This window comes from Gorilla gorilla, chromosome 14, assembly GCF_029281585.2.
Source record: "Gorilla gorilla gorilla isolate KB3781 chromosome 14, NHGRI_mGorGor1-v2.1_pri, whole genome shotgun sequence".
In the NCBI taxonomy this organism is placed as follows: domain Eukaryota; kingdom Metazoa; phylum Chordata; class Mammalia; order Primates; family Hominidae; genus Gorilla; species Gorilla gorilla.
Genome location: NC_073238.2, coordinates 23,450,713 through 23,473,883, shown reverse-complemented (window position 1 = coordinate 23,473,883; position 23,171 = coordinate 23,450,713). Strand labels below are relative to the sequence as shown.

The window sequence follows — 23,171 nt, the reverse complement described above, 5'->3', positions numbered from 1 at the left end:
TTTGTCAGGAGCCCCTTCCCCAGCAGACTGGCGCCATCCCAGGCTGCACAGGAGGCTGGGAGGGCAGGAAACGGGGGCATTGGGGCCACACAGTTACCGCCCCAAGCAAAGCCGGGTTCTGAGCAAAGAGGGAAGAGAGACATGGCCAGGCCCTTCTCCCCACGGCCCCTGCTGCCGTGCATGGGCCTCAGAGCCTTCGAGCTCACGGAACGAACTTGCCACTGAAGACCCCTGCCCCCGCCACAGTGTTGGTGCAGCCTGGGCAGTGGCTGGGGGACTGAGGCCGGCACCTGTGCCCCAGGATCCTGAGAGTGGAGCCGCTCTTCCTCCTGAGTGTGGGGGCCTCCAGCAGCTGGTTCTGGGGCTCTGAACCGCATGGCTTCAGCCCCACTTCACCCACATCCGATGTGAGCCGTCCCTGACCCTTCCCCCGTGAGCGGTGAGCATTTTCACATGCTTCCTCGGCCTCCGTTGAGATCAATGTACACATTTTCCCTTTGGCTTCACTAACATGATGACTTCCATGATAGGTTTCCTTCCTCCCTCCCTCCCTCCCTTCCTTCCTTCCTCCCTCCCTCCCTTCTTCCTTCCTCCCTTCCTCCCTCTCTCCCTTCTTCCTTCCTCCCTCCCTTCCTCCCTCCCTCCCTTCTTCCTTCCTTGCTTCCTCCCTCCCTCCCTTCTTCCTTCTTTCCTTCCTTTTCTTCCTTTCTTTCTTCTTTCTCTCTCTCTCTTTCTCTCTTTCTTCTTTTTTCTTCTTTCTTTCTCCTTTCTCTCTCTCTCTCTCTCTTTCTTTCTTTTCTTCATTTTTTTTCTTTCTTTCTGAGACAGGGTCTCGCTGTGCCACCCAGCCTGGAGTGCAGTGGCACGATCTTGGCTTACCACAACCTCTGCCTCCCAGGCTCAAGTGATTCTTCTGCCTCATCCTCCCGAGTAGCTGGGATTACAGGTGCCTGACACCACGCCCGGCTAATTTTTGTATTTTTAGTAGAGATGGGGTTTCACCACGTTGCCCAGGCTGGTCTTGAACTCCTGACTTCAAATGATCCGCCCAACTCGGCCACCCAAAGTGCTGGGATTATAGGCGTGAGTCACTGCGCCCGGCACATGATAGGTTTTCTAACTCAGGTTGGCCTTGTATTCCTGGAGTGGACGGTATTGAGCTGAAGTGCGAGCTGGGGTCTTCCCTTTGTCCCTCCCACTTGTGCCCTGCTTGTTCCCGTCGTGCTCTGCCACGGGAGGCTGGCCTCTCTGGTCTGCAATGGGCTGTGCACTCTCTCGTTTCTTGTTGGGCTATTGGGAGATCAGAGGCAGGGGAGAGAGACTGGGCATGTATTTTCCTGGCTCCCTTTCTTTGGGGTCAGTCACCTCAGTGTTTCAGGTGGAATTATGTCCTTCTAGAATTCATGTGATGGCTGGGTGCAGTGGCTCACACCTGTCATCCCAGCACTTTGGGAGGCCCAGGTGCGAATTCAAGACCAGCCTGGGCAACAGGACGAAACCCAGTCTCTACAAAAAAATTAGCCGGGCATGGTGGCATGCACCTGTAGTCTCAGCTACTCAGGAGGCTGAAGGGGAAGGATCACCTGAGCACAGGACGTGGAGGTTGCAGTGAGCCATGATCACGCCACTGCACTCCAGCCTGGGTACAGAGCAGGATCCTGTTTTAATAAATTAATTAATTCATATGTTGAAGTCCTAACCCCTAATAGCCCAGCATGTGACTGTATTTGGAGATAGAATGTTTAAAAAGGCAATCAAGTTCAAATTAGGTTATTAGGATGGGCACTAACTCAATATGACTGGTGTCCTAATGAGAAGAGAAAATTTGGACTATCCACCTGAAATAATCAAAAGGATCAGAATCCAGTTTAAAAGAGCATATGCAGGCCCGAAGCTGAAAATAGCCACTCGGGACACAGAGACTCCAGAGGATTAGAGCCAGTACCCCAAAGCCAAAAAGTGAAGGTCTTGCTTATACAGGCAGAAAATAAACAAATTGAACAGAGTTACAGTGCTTCCCATGCAAGGCTGGTTTATGAGTCACAGCAATTTGATTAATCACAGCTTGTTTTCTTTTCCTTTTCCAATTTGAAAGAGTCTATTGAACGTTCTGTCTTAGACAACGTGGTGGCCAGTGAGGTCTCTGTGTAAGAGAAGTCAGAGGGGAGCAAATCTACAGTGAAGATCAACATGAAGAGGGAAGGGGTCTTCCCTGGTGTCCTGTAGTCTTTTATAACATTTTACAGAACAATGTAGGTAAAGAAAAAGCTAATCTATAATCAGAGGAACAAAGGTTACAGCTGCCTAAGCTACAGCTGCCTATCATACGCAACTCAGGTCCTATAATCATGTTCCTTGAAGATGCAAAATAATTTAAAGTTCCAACAGCTTTGGTTTTGAATGGCTTCTTTTTACAGGACGCAGACATGTACAGTGGGAAGGCGATGGGAGACACCTGGAGAGAAGATGGCCGCCCAGAAACCAGGGCCAGAGGCCTAGAGCAGGTGCCCCCTGCTGGACTCCAAGGGAGCCAAGCCTGCTGCCCCCTGGGTTTTGGACTTCTGGCTTCTAGAACTGCAAGGTGATAAGCTTCTCTTGTCGAAGGCACCTAATCTGTGGCAGTTTATTATGGTCCCCGTAGCAAACAAATACCCTCAGGTTGGCTGCATTCTGGGACTGAAGGTCAGCGCTGCTCTCAGGATGTAAATAACTTTCTCCTTCTGAGGCTCCGGGGTCCACTCCTGCCATTGCCAGCATTCTAGAACTGGTGTGGCCCCTCCACCTTAACCAGCCCTGGGCTCCGGAGTTTCTGACTGTGATTGTCCACATTTTGACCACAGCTTTGTATATAAAAACCCTCCTTGAACGGTTCCACTGTGTGTGCCCGCCTATTGGGACCCTGACTGATACATGCTGTATTGGTTTTTAAAAACTTTTTAAAATTTATATTTTATTTAGGGTTTTGCATGTATGTTTATGAGATTGGCCTATAATTTTCCTTTCCTATATTCTCTGAATGACTGTTATCAAGGCTATCACAGCCTCATAAAATAAGTTCTTCTTTTAGCAAAATTCACTGGAAAATTCTGTATATAGTTGGAAGGATCTATCCTTTGAAAGTTAAATGGAATTCACCCATAAAATTACCTGTCTTGGTGTTTTCTTTACAGGATTGTATTTAACTACTGATTCAATGTCTTTAATAGTTATGGGACTAGTTTTATTTCTTCTTGAGTCAGTTACAGGAAGTTATGCTTTTATAAATTTATCTGTCAGCCAGGTGTGGTGGCTTATGCCTGTAATGCCAGCACTTTGGGAGGCCGAGGCGGGTGGATCACAAGGTTAGGAGTTTGAGACCAGCCTGGCCAACATGGTGAAACCCCATCTCTACTAAAAATACAAAAATTAGCTGGGTGTGGTGGCAGGTGTCTGTAATCCCGGCTACTCAGGAGGCTGAGGCAAGAGAATTGCTTGAACCTGGGAGGCGGAGATTGCAGTGGGCTGAGATCCTGCCACTGCATTCCAGCCTGGGTGACAAAGCAAGACTCTGTCTCACAGAAAAAAAAAATTCATCTGTCTAATTTTTTATATTCATTGACACAAAGTTGTTCCTGGTTGTGATGGTTAATATGAAGTGTCAACTTGACTGGGTCGAAGGATATAAATTATTGTTTCTGAGTGTATCTGGGTGTTTCTGGGTGTTGCCAGAAGAGATTAACAATTGAGTCAGTGGACTGGGAGAGGAAGACCCACTCTCAGGAAGTTCCACTGTGATGTTTAATACTGAGTGTCAACTTGATTGGATTGAAGCATACAAAGTATTGATCCTTGGTATGTCTGTTAGAGTGTGGCCAAAAGAGATTAACATTTGAGTCATTTGGCTGGGGAAGGCATATCCACCCTTTATCCGGGTGGGTACCATCTAATCAGCTGCCAGTGTGGCTAGAATATAAGCAGGCACAAAAATGAAAAGACTAGACTGGCCTAGCCTCCCAGCCTACATCTTTCTCATGTGCTGGCTGCTTCCTGCCCTTGTACATTGGACTTCAAGTTCTTCAGTTTTTGGACTCAGACTGGCCTTCTTTGCGCCTCAGCTTTCAGATAGCCTATTGCGGGACCTTGCAATCATGTGAGTTAATACTTCATAAACTCCCCTTTATATATGTCTATCTATCTTATTAGTTCTGTCCCTCTAGAGAGCCCTGGTACCAGGAGTGGTTCTAGAAGAACAGAATATTAATGATGGAGTTCTTTTGTTGGTTTTGGGGTTTCTGGAGTTGCCTGCTTAATATGACTAGACCCAAAAATGCTAAGGACTCTACTTCTAATGGCATGGAGAACACCGATAGTCCTTGGCATGAACTATTTAGAGAGTTATGCAAACTAAATGCATTTGACACTCTTGATTCACTGCTCATGAGAGGCAACGAGTTTAGTGACTCTATACATAATACCTTTGACCACATGTGGAGAACCAAAGAACTAATGAAGCTGGTTGGTTGCTCCTAAAGTTCAGTGGACAAAGTGATGAAAGAAAATGATGAACTCAGGGATTCTAACTCTCAGCTTCAGAAGCAGACACTGAGCCTCCAATCTTCTAAGATTGCCCTCATTGAGAGTCTTATCTCCTTTAGAGAAAGAGCTGAAATCGTGGAAAAACAGACACAAGCTCTTACCATGCGAGTGACTGACCTGCAATGAAAGGTACGTGCACAGCCTCGCCGGGTGTCTACTGTTAAAGTGAGGGCACTGATTGGAAAAGAATAGGACCCTGCAACTTGGAATGGGGATGTGTGGGAGGACCCTGATGAAGCTGGGGACACTGAGTTTGTAAACTCTGATGAATATTTTTCACCAGAAGAAAGAGCTTCCCCATCCCCAGTAGTGGCAACATTCCCTCCCTAACCCATGCTGCCATCAGCCTTTCCACCTTTGTCTGAGGAGATAAATCCTGCACTGCCTGAAGCAACAGTGATGGCCTCCCCTGAGGCAGTTGCCAGACAAGATAATGTTGATTCTCCTGAGGAGCCACCCCTAACACCCCTGTTTGTTTCTCGACCTATAACTAGACTAAAGTCCCAGTGGGTGCCTAGAGGTGAGGTTGAGAGTGTGACCCATAAGGAGGTGTGCTACACTTGAAAATAACCATTTGAGTTCTCTAATTGATATAAACAGAAATCTGGAGAACAGGCATGGGAATGGATATTAAGGGTGTGGGATAATGGTGGAAGGAACATAGAGTTGGATCAGGCTGGATTTATTGATTTGGGCCCACTAAGCAGGGACTCTGCATTTAATGTCACAGCTCAGGAGTTCAAAAAGGTTCTAATAGTTTATTTGCTTGGTTGGCTGAAATATGGATTAAAAGATGGCCCACTGTGAGCAAGTTGGAAATGCCTGATCTCCCTTGGCTTAATGTAGAGGAAGGGATCCAAAGGCTTAGGGAGATTGAGGTGGTGGAGTGGATTAGTCACTTTAGACCTACTCACCCCAGCTGGGAGGGTCCAGAAGATATACCCTTGACCAATGCCTTGCGAAATAGATTTTTGAGGGCAGCACCTGCGTCTTTGAAGGGCCCTGTAATTGCTCTTCTCTGTATGTCAGATCTAACAGTGGGAACCACAGTCACTCAACTACAAAATTTAAATATGATTTAATGGGATGATGGGAATAACTGGATCCTGAGGTGGCAGGGGCCAAGTGGCGGCACTCAACCATCAAAGGCAGGGTGGGCACAGCTACCATAATGGACAGCAGAGGCAAAGTGGCAATCAGAATAGTCTGACTTGTGTAGAGCTCTGGCGTTGGCTAATTAATCACGGTGTTCCTAAAAGTGAAATTGACTGGAAGCCTACTGCAATCCTGCTTAATTTATATAAGCAGAAAACTTCTAGGTCGAATGGACAAAAGACTAATATGAATTATAAAAACAGAGAGTCACAGCCCCTCAATCAATTTCCAGACTTGAGACAGTTTACAGACCCAGAACCCCGTGAATGAAGGGGAGGCCGGGTCCCCTTGAGGAAGGACTCCACTACACTACTGACAATTTATGCTGTTAATCTTTCTTTCTTTCTTTCTTTTTTTTTTTTTTTTTTTTTGAGACAGAGTCTTGCTCTGTCACCTAGGCTGGAGTGCAGTGGTGCAATCTTGGCTCACTGCAAGCTCCGCCTCCCGGGTTCACGCCATTCTCCTGCCTCAACCTCCCAAGTAGCTGGGACTACAGGTGCCCGCCACCACACCCAGCTAATTTTTTATATTTTTAGTAGAGATGGGGTTTCATCGTGTTAGTCTGGATGGTCTCGATCTCCTGACCTCATGATCCACCCACCTCAGCCTCCCAAAGTGCTGGGATTACAGGCGTGAGCCACCACACCTGGCCTATGCTGTTAATCTTTCTCCCATCCTTCCCCAAGGAGACCTCCAGCCTTATACCAGGGTAACTATGTTGGGGAAAGGGAAATGATCAGACATTTTGGGGACTACTGGACACTGGCTCTAAGATGACATTGATTCCAGGAGACCCAAAACGTCACTGTGGTCCTCCAGTTAAAGTAGGCGCTTATGGAGGTCAGGTAATTAATGGAGTTTTAGCTCAGATCTGACTTACAGTGGGTCCAGTGGGTCCCCGGGCTCATCCTGTGGTCATTTCCCCAGTGCCAGAATGCGTAATTGGTATAGACATACTTAGTAGCAGGCAGAACCCCCACATTAGCTCCCTGACAGGTAGAGTGAGGGTTATTATGGTGGGGAAGGCCAAATGGAAGCCATTAGAGCTGCCTCTACCTACAAAAAGAGTAAATCAAAAACAATATCACATCCCTGGAGGGTCTGCAGAGATTAGTGCCACCATCAAGGACTTGAAAGATGCAGGGGTGGTGATTCCCACCACATCCCCACTCAACTCTCCCATTTGACCTGTGCAGAAGACAGATGGATCTTGGGGAATGACAGTGGATTACCGTAAGCTTAAGCAAGTGGTCACTCCAGTTGCAGCTGCTGTACCAGATGTGGTTTCATTGCTTGAGCAAATTAACACATCTCCTGGTACCTGGTATGCAGCCTTTGTCTTGGCAAATGCCTTTCTCTCCATTCCTGTCGATAAGGCCCACCAGAAGCAATTTGCCTTCAGCTGGCAAAGCCAGCAATATACCTTTACTGTCCTCCCTCAGGGGTATATCAATTCTCCGGCTTTGTGTCATAATCTTATTCAGAGAGACCTTGATCGCTTTTCGCTGCTGCAAGATATCACACTGGTCCATTACATTGATGACATTACGGTGACTGGATTCAGTGAGCAAGAAGTAGCAAACACACTGGACTTATTGGTGAGACATTTGTGTGCCAGAGGATGGGAAATAAATCTGACTAAAATTCAGGGAACTTCTACATCAACAAAATTTCTAGGGGTCCAGTGGTTTGGGGCCTGTCGAGATATTCCTAAGGTGAAGGATAAGTTGCTGCATTTGGACCCTCTTACAACCAAGAAAGAGGCACAATGCTTAGTGGGCCTATATGGATTTTGGAGGTAACACAGTCCTCATTTGGGTGTGTTACTATGGCACATTTACTGAGTGACCTGAAAGGCTGCCAGCTTTGGGTGGGGTCCAGAACAGGAGAAGGCTCTGCAACAGGTCCAGGCTGCTGTGCAAGCTGCTCTGCCACTTGGGCCATATGACCCAGCAGATCCAATGGTGCTTGAGGTGTCAGTGGCAGATAGGGATGCTGTTGGGAGTCTCTGGCAGGCCCCCATAGGTGAATCACAGCACAGGCCTCTCAGATTTTGGGGCAAGGCCCTGCCATCTTCCGCAGATAACTACTCTCCTTTTGAAAGACAGCTCTTGGCCTGTTACTGGGCTTTGGTGGAAACTGAACATTTGACTATGGGTCATCAAGTCACCATGCGACCTGAACTGCCCATCATGAACTGGGTGCTTTCCTACCCGTCTAGCCATAAAGTGGGTCATGCACAGCAGCATTCCGTCATCAAAGAGAAGTGGTATATGAGTGACTGGGCTCAAGCAGATCCTGAAGGCACAAGTAAGTTTTACATGAGGAAGTGGCTCAAATGCCCACTCCTGCCACCCTGCCTCCTCTCCCCCAGCCTGCACCAATGGCCTCATGGGGAGTTCCCTGTGATCATTTGCCGTGGTTTGCCATGGTTACTACGGGGCTGAACGAAGGAGGATGAATGTAGAAATGAAAACAAAAAACAAGAAACTATTTTAAAGGAAGAGCAAGGGGAAGAAGAGGGCTCCCAGTTTCCAGTGAGCAAGGGCAGCCACCCTGAGCTTCTATAGCCCTTCATGTTGGGTAGAAAGAGCAGGGAGCAGGAGGTAACGATTGGTCAGCTCCTTAATTGATCACAGGTTCACATTATTGCTAACAGGCTTCGTAGTTGCCTAATCACAAGAAACACTTGTGCGTGGGTCGTGACTGCTGTCAGCAGTCCTTCTGGGCAGCATATGTGGTTTGTTTTTTCACCAACAACCTGCTTTTATGAGAACAGTTTGCTGTTTACTCGTATAGCCTCTGGTGGTATACTGAGTTGATCGTGACCCTCACTCTTTCGGCCTGCAACAATCATTTGACAGAGGAAGAGAAGACTAGGACCTGGTTCACAGATGCTTCTGCAGGATATGCAGGCACCACCCGAAAGTGGCCAGCTGCGGCACTACAGCCCCTTTTTAGGACATGCCTGAAGGACAGCGGTGAAGGGAAATCTTCCCAGTGGGCAGAAGTTGGAGCGGTGCACCTCGTTGTGCACTTTGCATGGGAGGAGAAATGGCCAGGTGTGTGATTATGTACTGATTCATGGGCCGTAGACAATGGTTTGCCTGGATGGTCAGGGACTTGGAAGAAGCATGATTGGAAAATTGGTGACAAAGAAATTTGGGGAAGAGGTATGTGGATGGACCTCTCCGAGTGGTCAAAAACGGAAGATATTTGTATCCCCTGTGAGTGCTCACCAATGGGTGAACTCAGCAGAGGAGGATTTTAATAATCAAGTGAGTAGGATGACCTGTTCTGTGGACACCACTCAGCTTCTTTCCCCAGCCACCCCTGTCATCGCCCAGTGGGCCCATGAACAGAGTGGCCATGGTGGCAAGGATGGAGATTACACATGGAGATTTAGCAACATGGACCTCCACTAGCCAAGGCTGACCTGTCTACAGCCACTGCTGAGTGCCCAATTTGGCAGCAGCAGAGACTAACACTGAGCCTCAATATGGCACCATTCCTCAGGGTGATCAGCCAGCTACCCGGTGGCAGGTTGATTATATTGGACCTCTTCCACCATGGAAAGGGCAGAGGTTTGTCCTCACCGGAATAGACACTTACTCCTGATATGGGTTTGCCTATCTTGCACGCAGTGCTTCTGCCAAGACTACCATCCATGGACTCACGGAATGCCTCATCCACCATCATGGTGTTCCACACAGCATTGCCTCTGAGCAAGGCACTCACTTTACAGCTAAAGAAGTGTGGTAGTGGGCTCATGCTCATGGAATTCACTGGTCTTACCACGTTCCCCATAATCCTGAAGCAGCTGGATTGATAGAACAGTGGAATGGCCTTCTGAAGTCACAATTACACCACCAACTAGGTGACAATACTTTGCAGGGCTGGGGCCAAGTTCTCCAGAAGGCCATGTATGCTCTGAATCAGCATCCAAGATATGATATTGTTTCTCCCTTAGCCAGGATGCACGGGTCCAGGAATCAAGGCACTGAAGTGGAAGTGGCACCACTTGCCATCACCCCTAGTGATCCACTAGCAAAATGTTTGCTTCCTGTTCCCATGACATTATGTTCTGCTGGCCTGGAGGTCTTAGTTCCAGAGGGAGGAACGCTGCCACCAGGAGACACAACTATTCCATTAAGCTAGAAGTTAAGATTGCCACCTGGACACTCTGGGCTCCTCCTACCTTTAAGTCAACAGGCTAAGAAGGAGTTACGGTGTTGGCTGGGGTGATTGACCCAGACTCTCGAGATGAAATCAGTCTACAACTCCACAAAGGAGGTAAGTAAGAGTATGCATAGAATTACAAAAGATCCATTAGGGCGTCTATTAATATTACCATGCCCTGTGATTAAGGTCAATGGGAAACTAGAACAGCCCAATCCAGGCAGGACTACAAATCACCCAGACACTTCAGGAATGAAGGTTTGGGTCACTCCACCAGGAAAAAAAAAAAAAAACATGAACTGCTGAGGTGCTTGCTGAAGGCAAAGGGAAATGGTGAAGGTGAAGGGGAAGCAAAGGCACCTCTTACATGGCGGCAGGCAAAGAGCATGTGCAGGGAACTGCCCTTCATAAAACCATGAGATCTCATGAGACTTATTCACTTTCATGAGAATAGCACAGGAAAACCCCACTCCCATGATTAAATTACCTCCCACTGGGTCCCTCCCACAACACATGAGGATTACGGGAGCTAATATTATTAATACAATTCGAGATGAGATTTGGGTGGGGACACAGCCGAACTGTATCAGGCATCCTATGGGCAGGCCAGAAGTGTTGGTTACCCCTTCCACCCATGCCTTACTGGCCAGAACTCACTCATACAGCCTTACCTGATGGGGGCGGGGGTGGTGGTACTGGGAAATGTGGATGCACAAACGGGTGTGACCACAGGGTACAGTGCTTGCCACACTCAGCTGACGTGTTTCTCTCCAACACACCAGGCCACTTGGAGATGCAAGACAAAGCAGCCCACCCCTGGTCCCCATCATCCCCTTGGAATCACCTTGGAAAACCCTGGATCATTTTGAAAGATGCTCATGGACGCCATCTTATTGGGGCTCATCACAGTATCAAGGTAGAAGAGGAAGCTGAGACCAGTAAGATCACACTGTGGCTGAAGATGGTGTGGCAAGTCAGGGACAGGTCCCTTGGCCACAGAGCCACTGGCGGGCGGCAATGTGCCACGACCATGGGGTCTGGCAGAGATGGCAGTGTCCCTGGCCACAGTGTCCAGCAGCAGCATGGCAGTCGCAGCAGGGCTCTGTGGTCAGACAGGGGTGCTGCTGTGACCTGAGACTGTGGGCTCCTTTGAAGGTGGTGACCCTGCCCCTCGTGTGGAGCCCAGCTGTGCTGTGGGGCTGAGCTGTGGTGTCCTCCTCTTTCAGGACGTGGCTCTGTTTTCACTGCCTACCAGCTCTCCAGCCTTCCCCTTGGTTCTTGGAGACCTGATTTGCTTCCAATCAACCCCTTCCTACTCAGTGGCCAGCCTATTTCTCCATTTGCAACCAGCAACCCTGGCTATAACTTCTGGGGAAACTTCTGGCTATAACTTCTGAGGCACAGAGCGGGGCAGGAGCTTGCCCAGGGTCACAGCGCTCTTGGCTAGTCTGGGAGTGGCAGCCAGGCCACCTCCTCCTCCTGCAGGAAGCTTCCTCCACCTTTCAGCAGCCCTGGAGCTGCGTGGAGCAGGGAAGGGAGTTGTCTACCCTCCGGCATCCTGTGTGTTCCAGGCTGTGTGGAAGCAGGTGCAGCTGCCAGGCATGGCAGGAGCCTGGGCCCGGGCCAGCACTCAGGAATGCAGCGGGGCCCTGCCTCTCCCTGTAGGGATAAGCAAGTGCCAGGCGCCCAGGGCAGCAGATGTGTCTGTGGCTACAGCCCCAACGGCCCCCGCCTCCACACCGGCTGTCCTAGGCCAGCCCCTTGGGGGCCTGGGATGTGTGGGGAGCATGAATGGGGCTCTGTGACCCAGCAACTGTTCTGCAGAAGGCGGCTGGTGGCTGCACAGGTGACTGCGGGGGTGAGTGGGGGATGCAAAATTCTGCTTCCTGGGCCTGGTGTCTCCTGCCTTACATGAGGCCCTGATAAGACATCACCGAAGCATCAAAGCCAACCCTTGTGGCCCACCGGAGACCTGTCTCTTGGATCACAGGGGCAGTGGGGAGGGGCGCCCAGGGCTCCCGATGCCTCTGAGCCCTGCTCTGAGGTCAGCCGATGTGGCTCAGTCCTGGCTGTGAGGCCTCACGCTGCCTTTATTCCATTTCCTCCTCAGTACGAGGCAGACAGAGCCCAGCCTAGGGTCTGGATGGGATGAAATGAAGACGTCTCCTCCCTAACGGGACACTGTCTACCCCTTCCTTCTTCTCCCCCGAGAACCGTCAGCCCCGTGAGGATGGGGTCTAGGGTAGGGCATGTGGACGGAGCTTTGCTGTTTGTCCAGGTGCTTATCTTCTAGGGTGCCATCGCCCCTCCCCACTGCTGTTCCCGTATCTGCTGGGTGTCCCCAACCCCAGGGTGGTGGAGGCCGTCTCTCGGATGGGGCTGACACCCAAGGCACAGACCTGCCAGGTTCCCCAAAGCACATGGCCTCTCTGCAAAAGAACCTGGGTGTGACATCTAATGCCCAGGCCAGAGCTTGGGGACAGCTGGACTGGAGCCACAGGGTTAAGGAGGGGGAGTCCAGAAACACAAAGTCCACCCAGCTGGGAGGGCTGCTGGCGGGTCCTTTACAAAGCAGGCAGCTCCTCTGCCCATCGGAGCCGGCTGGCCTAACCAGGGCCTGCTCTTGCCTGGGATGGGGGCAGAAGAGGTGGAGACCTGGGGACCCGAGGCGGCAATGTGGGTCCTGGACCCGCCCACCTGCACTGGGGTCCCTGCAGGCTTTTAATGGGAACAGAAATGGAGGAAGAGACAGAGGCTGCCAGGGGCTCCTCGACCCCTACTGCCTGCCTGGGGAGGGGTCACCTCAGTGTGGGGGAAGCCTGGGGATGTAAGAGCATCCTGGGCCTGGGCTGCCCGTGGCCAGTCTGTTGTCGGGGTGTCTGGTGACCCCTGGGGTAGTGGGAGGGGCAGATGCCAGTCTGGGAAGCCAGATTGTTTGAAGACCAACTTCAAAGTTGGGAGCAGTGCCCAGAGCCGGGCCGATGTCTGCTGGGTGGTTTTCTCTGCTTTTTGAAAAAGAAGTCCCCGCCCGACCCCCCGCCCCAGGCGCTGGTCTGAGCGTCTGAGCCCAGATGGTGCGCTTGCTCCAGAGGGCGGGCGGCTCCAGTGGCCGCCGCGGGACGGTGGGGCCAGAGGGGCCCGTGGGGGTGGGGGAGCCGCCCGCAGGAGAAGGAGCCCCGCCCGCGCCGGCCCTGGAGTCGCCGGTGTCGCCGCCCTGCCCGCGGGCCCGCCCTCCTGGCCCAGCCCAGGGCCCTGGGAGCTATTTTGAAAGTGACCCTGGGCTGGGGCGCCGGGGCGAGCGCGGCGGCGCGGAACCATGACAGAAGATGACCGAGGCGGCGCTGGTGGAGGAGGGCCAGGTCAAGCTGCGGGACGGCAAGAAGGTCGGGGCGCGTCGGGGGCGCGGGGGGGGCGCGGGCGCGGGCGGCGGCTCACGCTCCCCCCTGTCCCCGCAGTGGAAGAGTAAGTGGCTGGTGCTGCGCAAGCCGTCGCCCGTGGCAGGTGAGCGGGGTGGGCGGGGGATGGTGGGCGCGGGGGGCCTAGCGACACGGGTTACCGAGGCCCGGGGCAGTAATGCCAGCTTGCCCAAAATCGCCGCCGCTGTCACCCCGCCGGGAAACCCGAGAGCCCCGCGCGGACCCGGACCCCACAGCGCCCCTGGGAGCGCAGGTGGGGGCCCTGGACGGAAGAACCCTCTTTCCAGCAGCGCAGACTGAGGCCCGAGGGGGCTGCCTGGTGGCCCTGTAGGCAGAGGGGACGCAGGCCCTGAGCCCCCCAGCAGAGCAGCAAGGGGCCCCCCAGAAGCAAAGCCCCACATGCCTGAGGGTTGAGCTGTGCTTGTGGAAACGCTCAGAGCAGGGCCCCTGAACCCAGCCTCCAGGGGTGCTGCGTGGGTTAGCGCTGACCCTGGACCCCTCCCAGGCAGAGGAGAGGCTGGGCTGCGGTGGGGCAGGGCAGAGTGACTGCCACATTGCTGGGGGAAAAGTCCTCTGGGAGGAGGCAGGGGTCCCCCGCAGTCCCCGCCCTGAGCCAGCACCCCAGCTTGGGGAGGGTCAGCACGGAGCCCCCAGGTCTGGCAGCCCAGGCCGCCTGCAGCGCTGGGCCTGTAGGGAGGGCTGAGCCGGGCCTGCAGCTGCTCCAGAGGACTGGTGCGGCGGAGCCAGCCAGGCCCGGGTCTGGGTGGGATGCTCGGCCTGCGTGCATGGGGGGCTGTACGCCAGGGGGCTGCCAGAGCGCCCTCCAGGACGGGTGTCTGTGACTCCCAGGGAGGGTGTGGGGCAGGGATGCCTCCTGCGTCCCCTCTGAAGGGCCTCAGGTGGTCCTGGAGGACAGCACTTCCTGCCTGCCTCCGCCTCCCCTTGCAGGGCCTGGACTGCACGCTGGTCACTTCTCCACTCAGCCCTCCGTGCCCAGACCTCCTGCCTGGAGCTGTGGGGGCACCAACAGAGCCTGGGAGGGCATCTTTGTCCTCCGGGGCTGCAGGGGACCTGGTATAGGAAGGGATGGGGTCTGGGCAGAGTGAGAGGCCCTGCCAGGCTGGGCGGATGACAGGCTTTAGTCAGCTGTGGCTGGGTCGGGGCCGTGGTGGGGCAGGTGATGCTTGGTGGACGGTGCTGGGCTGGAGCCAGTGCAGACCCTCTAGAGAGGCCGCAGCCCAGGAAGGCACCCGGGACAGCAGCCCCCAAAGAGGAGTGTTGGGGGAGAGGTCTTTGTCCCTCTTGGAGGGATTTTCTTTCTGAATCAGACAGTCCCAGGAGGCAGGGCCTGCCAGCCTCAAGAGGGTGTGCTCCCCCGGCCGGTGAGTGCCTGAGTGGAGTGACAGGAGTTTGCAATGGGTCCCCCAGGTGGGACAATCTGTGAGTCTGTAGGTGAACATGGTGGCTCCCGAGCGTCTGCTGGGTTATCCCGTATCCCGCGCAGTTGAGATCTGCAGCCTTGTGGGGCTGGCGTGGGAGGTGATGTGGGGTAGTGGAAGGTGCCATGCCCCCTCTGGGTGGATGTTCATTCCAAGCCTTGCAGCCAGGTGTCCCTAGCACCCACTGACTCACTGGCCTGGGACCCATTGCTTTGGACACCTGCTTTCTGTGTTGGTCACTCCAGCAGCCTAGGGTTGAAACTGACACCCTGTGGGGTTGCCCAGAGGTCGGTCAGATGAGGGGATGGGACAGAGCGGAGTTCTCATGCCCACCTCCCCACCCTGACCAGGCCAGCCTGGCACCTCCTCTCTGCTCAGAGGCCCTGATGTCTCTTCCCCCCGCCCCTCATAAGCCTCCCTGGATGCTGCCCCCTTTGCCTTCACCCAGCTGCCTTCCCGCTCAGCGCTGGAGACCACCTCCCTTGTGGATGGGCCCGGCGTGGAGGGAGCAGGCCCCAGCCCTGGAGGAGCAGACAGCACAGACCCTGCGCTCCTGGTGTGAGGGAGAGAGGAAGGGTCCCGTCTGCTTCCTTGTAAGACAGGCAGGGTTCTTCTTGTTACCAGTGGTGATTTCCTTCTGGGAAGGGCCCTGATGTGCACCTTTTCCACTGGCTCCTTTCTCCTCCTTGCGTTTTTCTCAATCGTGAGCACGTCTTTCTGTTATGACAAGGTTTAGCGAATGAAAGGGAAACCCTTTTATCAAAGGGCTGCTCAGCTGCAGCGCCCGGCATGGCCAGTGGACGTCGGGCCGTCTGCCTCGGTGTGGGACTGCAGGGTGCCCTGCAGTGGGACCACGTTCCTTGAGGTCTCCACCGCGTCCTCACTGTGGAATGCGTGTCTGCGTCCCCTCTCTGGGCAGGGCCCCGGGGGAGGAGGGTGGTCTGTGTCCAGTCGTGGCCCAGGACTCACTGCTGGTGGCCCTGCATGCCAGCGGTGCCTGGCCCAGCCCCTCTCTTCTTCCTCCCTGGTGCAGCGGCTGGGGGTGGTGAGGAAAGTGTTCTTGACATCCTGTGGAGGGTGTGGCCCCGGGCCAGACACTTGAGGGGGCCTGCTTCCCACAGGGGCTGCCCCTGGGGGCTTCATCCAGCTCAGAAAAGCCACCAGGAGGGCCTGAGTCCTGGAGCTGGCAGGGTCTTGGAGTCACCGTGGTGGGGGGAAGCTGAAGCTCAGAAACCCGAGGGATCTGGCCCAAGACACGGACTGCTGGGCAGAGCCCAGTTCCCCCCAAGCAACCCAAACCTTGCCCCCCACAGCTGGCTGGAAGTTCTGCGCCTGCCCCCGGGCTGATGGCTGGGCCCTTGCTTAGTCTCCCCTATCCCTGCTCTCGGTTCTAATGCTGAGTTCCCGGAGGGCAGGGTTCCCAGTTCTGCATCGCCCTCAAAGGCAGCCTGGTGGGACTGAGCCCGGCCTGCAGGAGGGACCCCACGGAGACGGCGCAGGAGCCGGGAGCTCCCTGGGAGGTGCCCCGTGAGCCCCGGAGCTGCCCCACGGCTAGTGCTGTCCTGGGGCCCTGCCCTCCACAGCTCCCCTGCTAACGAGGGGCTGGGGGTGGACACTGGGTCGGCCCTTCCCGAGCAGAGCCTCCTGGTGGTGGATTTCCTGTATGTCTGGCTCCTGCCCCAACGGACTGGGGCTGACATCCCAGCTCCGGGCTGAAGACCGGGCGTGGGTGGTGGCCAGTTATCCTCTCCCCATAGAAACATCAAGAACAGGGCGACCTTCCCTCAGCCCCCGCGTCAGGACAGGGAATCAGAGAGCTGGGGTGCAGCTCTCAGCTCCACATGTGGGAGCGGTGACCTGGGACGGCTCCTTCCCCACCTGCGTCCTCGTCTACTCACAGGGCTCTTGAGGGCGATGGAGAGGTGGGCGCGGGGGCCTGGCCCTGGCATCTGGAGCCTCGTCCTGGGCTGCCCTTGGTGATGTCTGTGGTCTGGGGGGCCCACCTGCACCACACCTCCAACACCTGTGCCGGGCAGGGGCACCCTCACGCGTTTCCTTCCCGAACCAGATTGTGAATGGGTCCAGGGCTAGGCACTGGATCTTGGTCTCGTGTGTCCTGGCTGTGGCCTGGCCCGAGGAGGCATCAGCAGGCCGGCCTGGTCGATGGACGCCCCCCTTGCTCCTGCCCAGCTTCTGGGGGCGGCTCCAGGCTGCTGCACCCCCAGCAGGGTCCCCTCAGGCGGCTACCACCTGCGTTGCGAAGGGCACAGCCTCAAGGTCACTGTGACCTCCAAAGGCTGTCCCGCAGCCACTTCTGCGGACTCCCATCATGTTCAGTGTGGGCGGGGACCCCCCCCCACTGCGTCCCCGGCCCACACACGCCCCTGCCTTCCCTGGGTCACCACGCCTACTCACTCCATCTTCCCTGCGGCTTCTCCCCCTCCTCCTTCTTCCCTCCCACCCTCCCCGGCTCTCCGCCCTGGCTGTAAGGCCTTCCGTGTGCTCATGACTCCACAGTTATTTTTACATCTCCAGAAGCCTGCGTCCAACTGCCTGTGTGCATCGACGCCCGGTGTCTGGTGGGCTTCTCAGCCCCACGTGTCCAGGGAAGACCCCCCCACCCCAGCCCCCACCCCAGAAGGGTCCCCAGGCATCCCTCCCCCACCCAAGTCCCAGGGCTCATCCTGGATTCCTCGTTTCCCTGTGGCTGTGGAGGTGAATGCAGGGGGAGCGTGTGTGCACGTGCGTGTGTGTGAGAATGTACATGTGCACCTGTACACACCGTGGGAGCGTGTGCACGTGTGAGCAAGTGTGAGCATTTGGGTGAGTGTGTAAGAGTGAATGTGTGAGTGTGGGCTTATGTGGCTGTCTTAGCTCAGGCGGCTCTTAGCGAATGCCACAGCCTGGGTAGCTCAGATGACAGCCAGTCACTGCTCACGGTTCTGGGGGCTGGAGGTCCAAGATCAAGGCAGCCTGGGTGTCTGGTGAGGACCATGTCCTGCTGCATAGGTGGCGCTTTCTCTGTCCTTATATGGTGTAGGGGGAGGAAGCGCCCTGGGGCCCCCTCATCAGGTACTGGTCCTATTCTTGAGGCTCCACCCTGATGACCTCATCGCATCCCAAAGGCCCCACCACCTAACCCATCGCCTTGGGGGTGAAGATTTCAACACTGGAATTTCAGATTCAGACCCCAGCACTGAGTGGGTGAGTGCACGTTTCTGTGTGTGTGTGCACAAGCATGAGTGCAAGCGCATGTCTGTGTCCACGTGTGTGTGTGCATGTGAATACCTGTGTGTGTAGGTGTGTGCAAGTGTGTGTGTGCATGTGAATACCTGTGTGTGGGTGTGTGTGCAAGTGTGTGTGTGCATGCATGTGAATACCTGTGTGTGGGGGTGTGTGCGCACAAGTGTGTGTGCGTGCATGTGAATACCTGTGTGGGGGTGTATGTGTGCAAGTGTGTGTGCGCGTGCATGTGAATACCTGTGGGAGTGTGTGCACGTGTGCACATGCGTGTGAATACCTGTGTGTGCGAGTGTGTGTCTGTGTGTGAGCTCAAATGCTTGTCTGTGTGCATGTGTCTGTGTGTGCAAGTGTGTGCCGGTGTCTGCATGGGTGTGCAGCAGTGTGTGTGCCTGTGTGTGAATGTACATGTACAAGTGTGTCTGTGTGCCTGTGTATGCATGTATGAGTGTGCCTCTGTGTGCATGTATGAGTGTGCATGTGCGTGTGTGTATGAGTGTGTGACTTGTGTGAGTGTATGAGTGTGAGTGTGCCTGTGTGAGCATGTATGAATGTGTGTGCTTGTCTGTCAGTGTGCATGTATTGGCGTGTGCGTGCTTTGTGTGTGTGTGCATGTATGAGTGTGCATGTGCCTGTGTGTGTGTGCATGTATGAGTGTATGTGCCTGTGTCTGTGTGTCTGTGTGTATGAGTGTGCGTGCCTGTGTGTGTGCATGTATGTGTGCCTGTGTATGTGTCTGTATGAGTGTGTGTGCCTGTATGTGTGCCTGTGTGTGTCTGTGTGTGTGTGTGTGCATGTATGTGTGCCTGTGTGTGTCCATGTATGTCTGTGTGTGCCTGTGTGTGTATGCATGTAGGAGTGTGTGTGTGCGTGTATGTTTGTGTGCATGAGTGTGCATGCCTCTGTGTGTGTGCATGTGAGTGTGCCTGTGTATGAGTGTGCATGTCTGTGTGTATAAGTGTGTGTATGAGTGTGCGTGCTTTTGTGCACGTGTATGTGTGGTGCCTGTATGAGTGTACGTGTGCCTGTGTATGCATGTGTGTGAGTGTGCGTGTATGAGTGTGCCTGTGTATGAGTGCATGTCTGAGTGTGTGTGCATGTATTAGTGTGTGTGTGCCTGTGAGTGTGCCTGTGTGTGCATGCATGTATGAGTGTGTGTGCACATCTGTGTGAGTGTGCGTGTATGTGTCTGTGTGTATGAGTGTGCATGTATGTGTGTGCGTGTCTGTGAGTGTGCCTGTATGAGTGTGTGTGTGAGAGTGTGCGTGTGTGCCTGCTTGTTCCACATGGTCTCTGTGCCTTGGTTGGCCTCTCCTGGTGCCTCTTCCTCGTTTGTCTCCTTTCACCATCACAACCCGGTGCCCTCCACCCAGCCCAGTGCTGCCTGCCAGAGCCCCGGGAACCCTCCAAGTTCTGCAAAAGCCTTCCCTGGCCAGGTTGCAGCCAATGCCCGCAGCCAGAGGGTGGGTGGGCAGGGCTGATGGTGGTTCCTCAGCCGCCGGGCAAGAGACCCCCAGCCGGAGGGTGGGTGGGCAGGGCAGATAGTGCTTCCTCAGCCGCTGGGTGAGAGACCCCCAGGTGCCCAGGCCTCCTGGGAGGGTGTGGCTGGGGCCCTCTGGGCCTGGCGCCCAGGGAGCTGGCCGGTGGCCATCCACTCCTGAGTCCCTCAGACCTGTGTCTCCCCGGCACACGTGCTGTGTCCCAGGGAGAGCCGCTGCATCCTGGGGCTCTGGTGTCCCGGCCTTGACCTGGCTTGGTCTCAGCCCTCGGCCTGGAGCTTCCATCTCTCTGGTTCCAGTTCCTGCAGCGCTTTGCCCCCTGGCACTCCCCGAGAGATGCACTTTAAAAACAGGATCGATTTATTGTCAGTGATGAGGAGAGGGCGGCCTGAGCATGAGGGGGTGGGTGTCAGCTGCTGGAGAAGCTTCCGCCAGGCAGGAGGGGCGAGTGGGACCCCAGCTCTGACCTCTCTGCTTCTGTTCATGTTTGAAAATGAAATCGGTGGTTTGGGTGGTCGTCAGTTTCCTGTGGCCGACAGAAGAAAGCACCACAGCTGGGCCTTCAAACAACGAGAATTCACCCACTGAGTCCTGGGAGTTAGAGCTCTGCAGTCGAGGGGGCCGTAGGGCCACGCTCCCTCCAGGCTTCCTAGAGGGGCTCCTTCCTGCCTCTCCCAGCTCGTGCTAGACACAGGTGTCCCTTGGCTGTGGCCTCAGCGCTCCAGTCCCTGCCTCTGTCCCCATTCAGGTGACCTTCCCTGTGTCTGCGCCTCCTGTTCTGCCCCTTACAAGGACACTTGCTGCTGCGTTCAGATAATCCAGGATCGTGAACTCGATTACATATGCAGAAACCCTGTTCCCAAATAAGGACATACAGGTTCCGGGGTCGGGAGTGGACACGTCTTGCTGGGGGCTACGCTCAGCCCCTGCACGTAAGTGCTCCTGGATTCTCAGGCGTTCCCAAGGTGCAGGGTGTGAGTCTGCATTTGTAGACAGAGTCCAGAAAAATCAGGCCGAGGGGTGGCGTCCGTGAATCAGAAAAAGGTCTGAGGGTCGAGCATGGGTTCAGCATGCGCGCCACCACCAGCCTTGCAGGGGTAGACGTCTAGGGTGGGGCCGACTGGCTTGTAGAAGGTGTGAGAAGCCGTTGTGGCAAATTCAACTCCTGGCCAGGAGTCAGCTCACTGTGGTCTCTGGGCCAAATCCTGCCGGAACCTGTTTTTGTAAATAAAGTTTTATTGGCTCGCAGCCATTCCCACACATGTCATCTGTGGCTGCTTTCCAGCTAAGTATGGTAAAGGAGACTTAAAGCTCAATCAAGCCAAAAGGGTGACGTCGGGCTCTTTACAGGCAAGCTCCTGACCCCAGTCCTGACTGTATTATTGGGAATGTAACTTGTTGAACAAAGGAGGTGCTGGTTGGGGGCAATGGAAGGAACTGGTTGTCATCAGGTGCCGGAGCTGTCTGCCAGGGTGTGGCCAAGGTGCCACCACCACAGAGCAGAGCCACAGGGGAGGAAAGGTCCCTGCCTGACTTCTGGGTGATCAGCCCACCAAGGCTCCGAGGAAGCTGAGGCCCTCGAGGTGGAAGGTGGTGGATGGTTGGCCAGTGTGTGCCCCTTGCTGAGCACTGAGGGTGAGCCATGGGTCACCTGGTCCCTCTGTGCGTGGGCAGCCAGATTGCAGGGAAGCCGGTCTGGCCTTACAGCTGGTAATGCAGACAGATGTGTACCTGAATATGCAAGCATGTACTGAGTCCTTACTGCACACAGGGCCTCCACACCTTCCTGCAGATGGTCCTTACGGCATTGCTGCAGGTGGGGGTGCCACTGTCCCCAGGTCACAGATGAGGAAACTGAGGCCAAGATCCCAAGGCCATGCAGCTGGGAGGTCAGAGCAGGGATTCCCAGGGGCCTTGCCCCTTAGGGGAAGGGAGTGAAGGGGTAGTCTGTGTGGTGCGTGATTATCCTCAGTGGAAGTTTCCACATGGGTGTGGCTCAGCTTTTTAGGGTCCCCCGAGGCAGAGGCGGCCCGGGCCCCTGCAGCGATCTCACAACACACTTCAACTGCAGAGGGTGGACACTGTGGGCTGTCCTCTGGCTCAAGCGGCCCTGGGGCCCCCATCCTGCGCGGAGCCACCCATGTTCATGCTGTTCCCACACACCGTCATTTCTTGGGTGCTCTGGTGACGCATTTGGGGGACATTGCATTTGGGGGACGTTGCATTTGGGGGACATTGCTGTTACGGCGAATTCCGATTACGCCGCTGTGTTTGATTTCTCTCTTGGGGCCGGGCGTCCTGCTTCCTGCCTTGGAGTTTCCAGAGGGGGCCAGTAGATTGTCTGGAAAGCCTCAGCTGGGCAGGCAGAGTTCTGTAGGTGCGGGAATGAGGGGGCTTCTTTCTCAAATTGGGAATGCCTAGCTTTTTTCTAGCTGTAAACGTTTCAGACACTGCGGACAGATCCTCCAATGGGAAGTGAACGCCCTGTCGCCGCGCCCACACCGCGCCTTGCTTTTGTGAATCAAGTTTCCCGGCATGCAGCTGCGCCCACGGGTCTACACATGGTCTGAGGCTGCTTTCACGCAGCAAGGGTGGCGGTGCTGAGCAGTGGCCGCAGAGCCTGTGTGGCCCTGAAAGCTGCATGCTTGCCCTCTGGCCCCTTGCAGAGGAAGCTTGCTGACCGCTGGCCCCTGTGGTCACACAGACACCCTGGCTCTGCGGGCTGTGGCCATGTGGCCTGGGGAGGTGAGCACGGCTGGGGAGGGAAGCTGAGCACCATGTCTGCTCTGGACTCCATTGCAAAAATGAGTGTCTGCGTCAAATTCATTTGGGATTTTGGTTCTCACGTGGCTTTGCAGGGCCTGTGTGAAGTGAGCACCTGCTTTTCAGAGCTTCGGATGACATGTCATTCTGCAATCCTCTTCGGGGACATTCTCCCCCATCCCCTCCTGCATGCTCACAGGGATTTGGGGTGTTTGTATGAGGTCCCAAAACCTACACCCTCGCCGAAGCCGGGTATCCTGGAGCCCAGCTGCCGGGGCCTAGGTGGGAGGAGGCCTGGTTGTCAAGCCTGGAGCCGTGCCGGGAGGGCTGGGAGTCTTCCTGCGCCATCCTCTCTGCTCTCTCAGGCAGACCTGCTGCCCTCGCCATTCACAGGAGTGTCCCCGGGCCAGGTGGTTCACCCAAGGCCACACAGGGACTGTGCTGTGCCAGGTTTGAGCTGCACCTGGTGGAGTGGATGGCACCAGCCGGTTGCTTGTGGTGACAGTGACGTTGGAAAATGGGAAGGTGGGGGTGGGGACGGGGACCCGAGTTGCCCTGGAGGGTCCGGGAGGCAGAACGCAGGCAGGTCCCCAGCAGCCGAGGAAGAGACTAGGGCCTGCTGCGCTGGGCAGTGGCCGGGTGGATGGGGATGGGACCCAAGGCCCATTGACCTCCCCTACTCCCTGGGGCTGAAGCTCAGCCACACCCTGGGAACTAAAGGAACCAGGAGGGGCGGTGGGTCTCGAGGCAGCAGGGAGTGGGCACAGGTGTGGCTGGCAGGGCGGCAGGATAGGAGCGGGCTGGCAGAACCAGGGCAGGAGGCCACAGCCACCGGGCAGGCCCCACGCTGGGCCCCCAAGCCCCTGACCACAGATCCTGCAGCCCTCAGTGTGGCCCAGGGCGCT

The 23,171-nt window shown here is 55.2% G+C and overlaps 1 pseudogene; it reads left to right on the top strand.

Annotated features, from left to right (window-relative positions):
- Positions 1–13,194: 13,194 nt before the first annotated feature.
- LOC129526387 (protein Dok-7-like) overlaps positions 13,195–23,171 on the top strand; it is a 37,704-nt pseudogene continuing 27,727 nt past the window's right edge.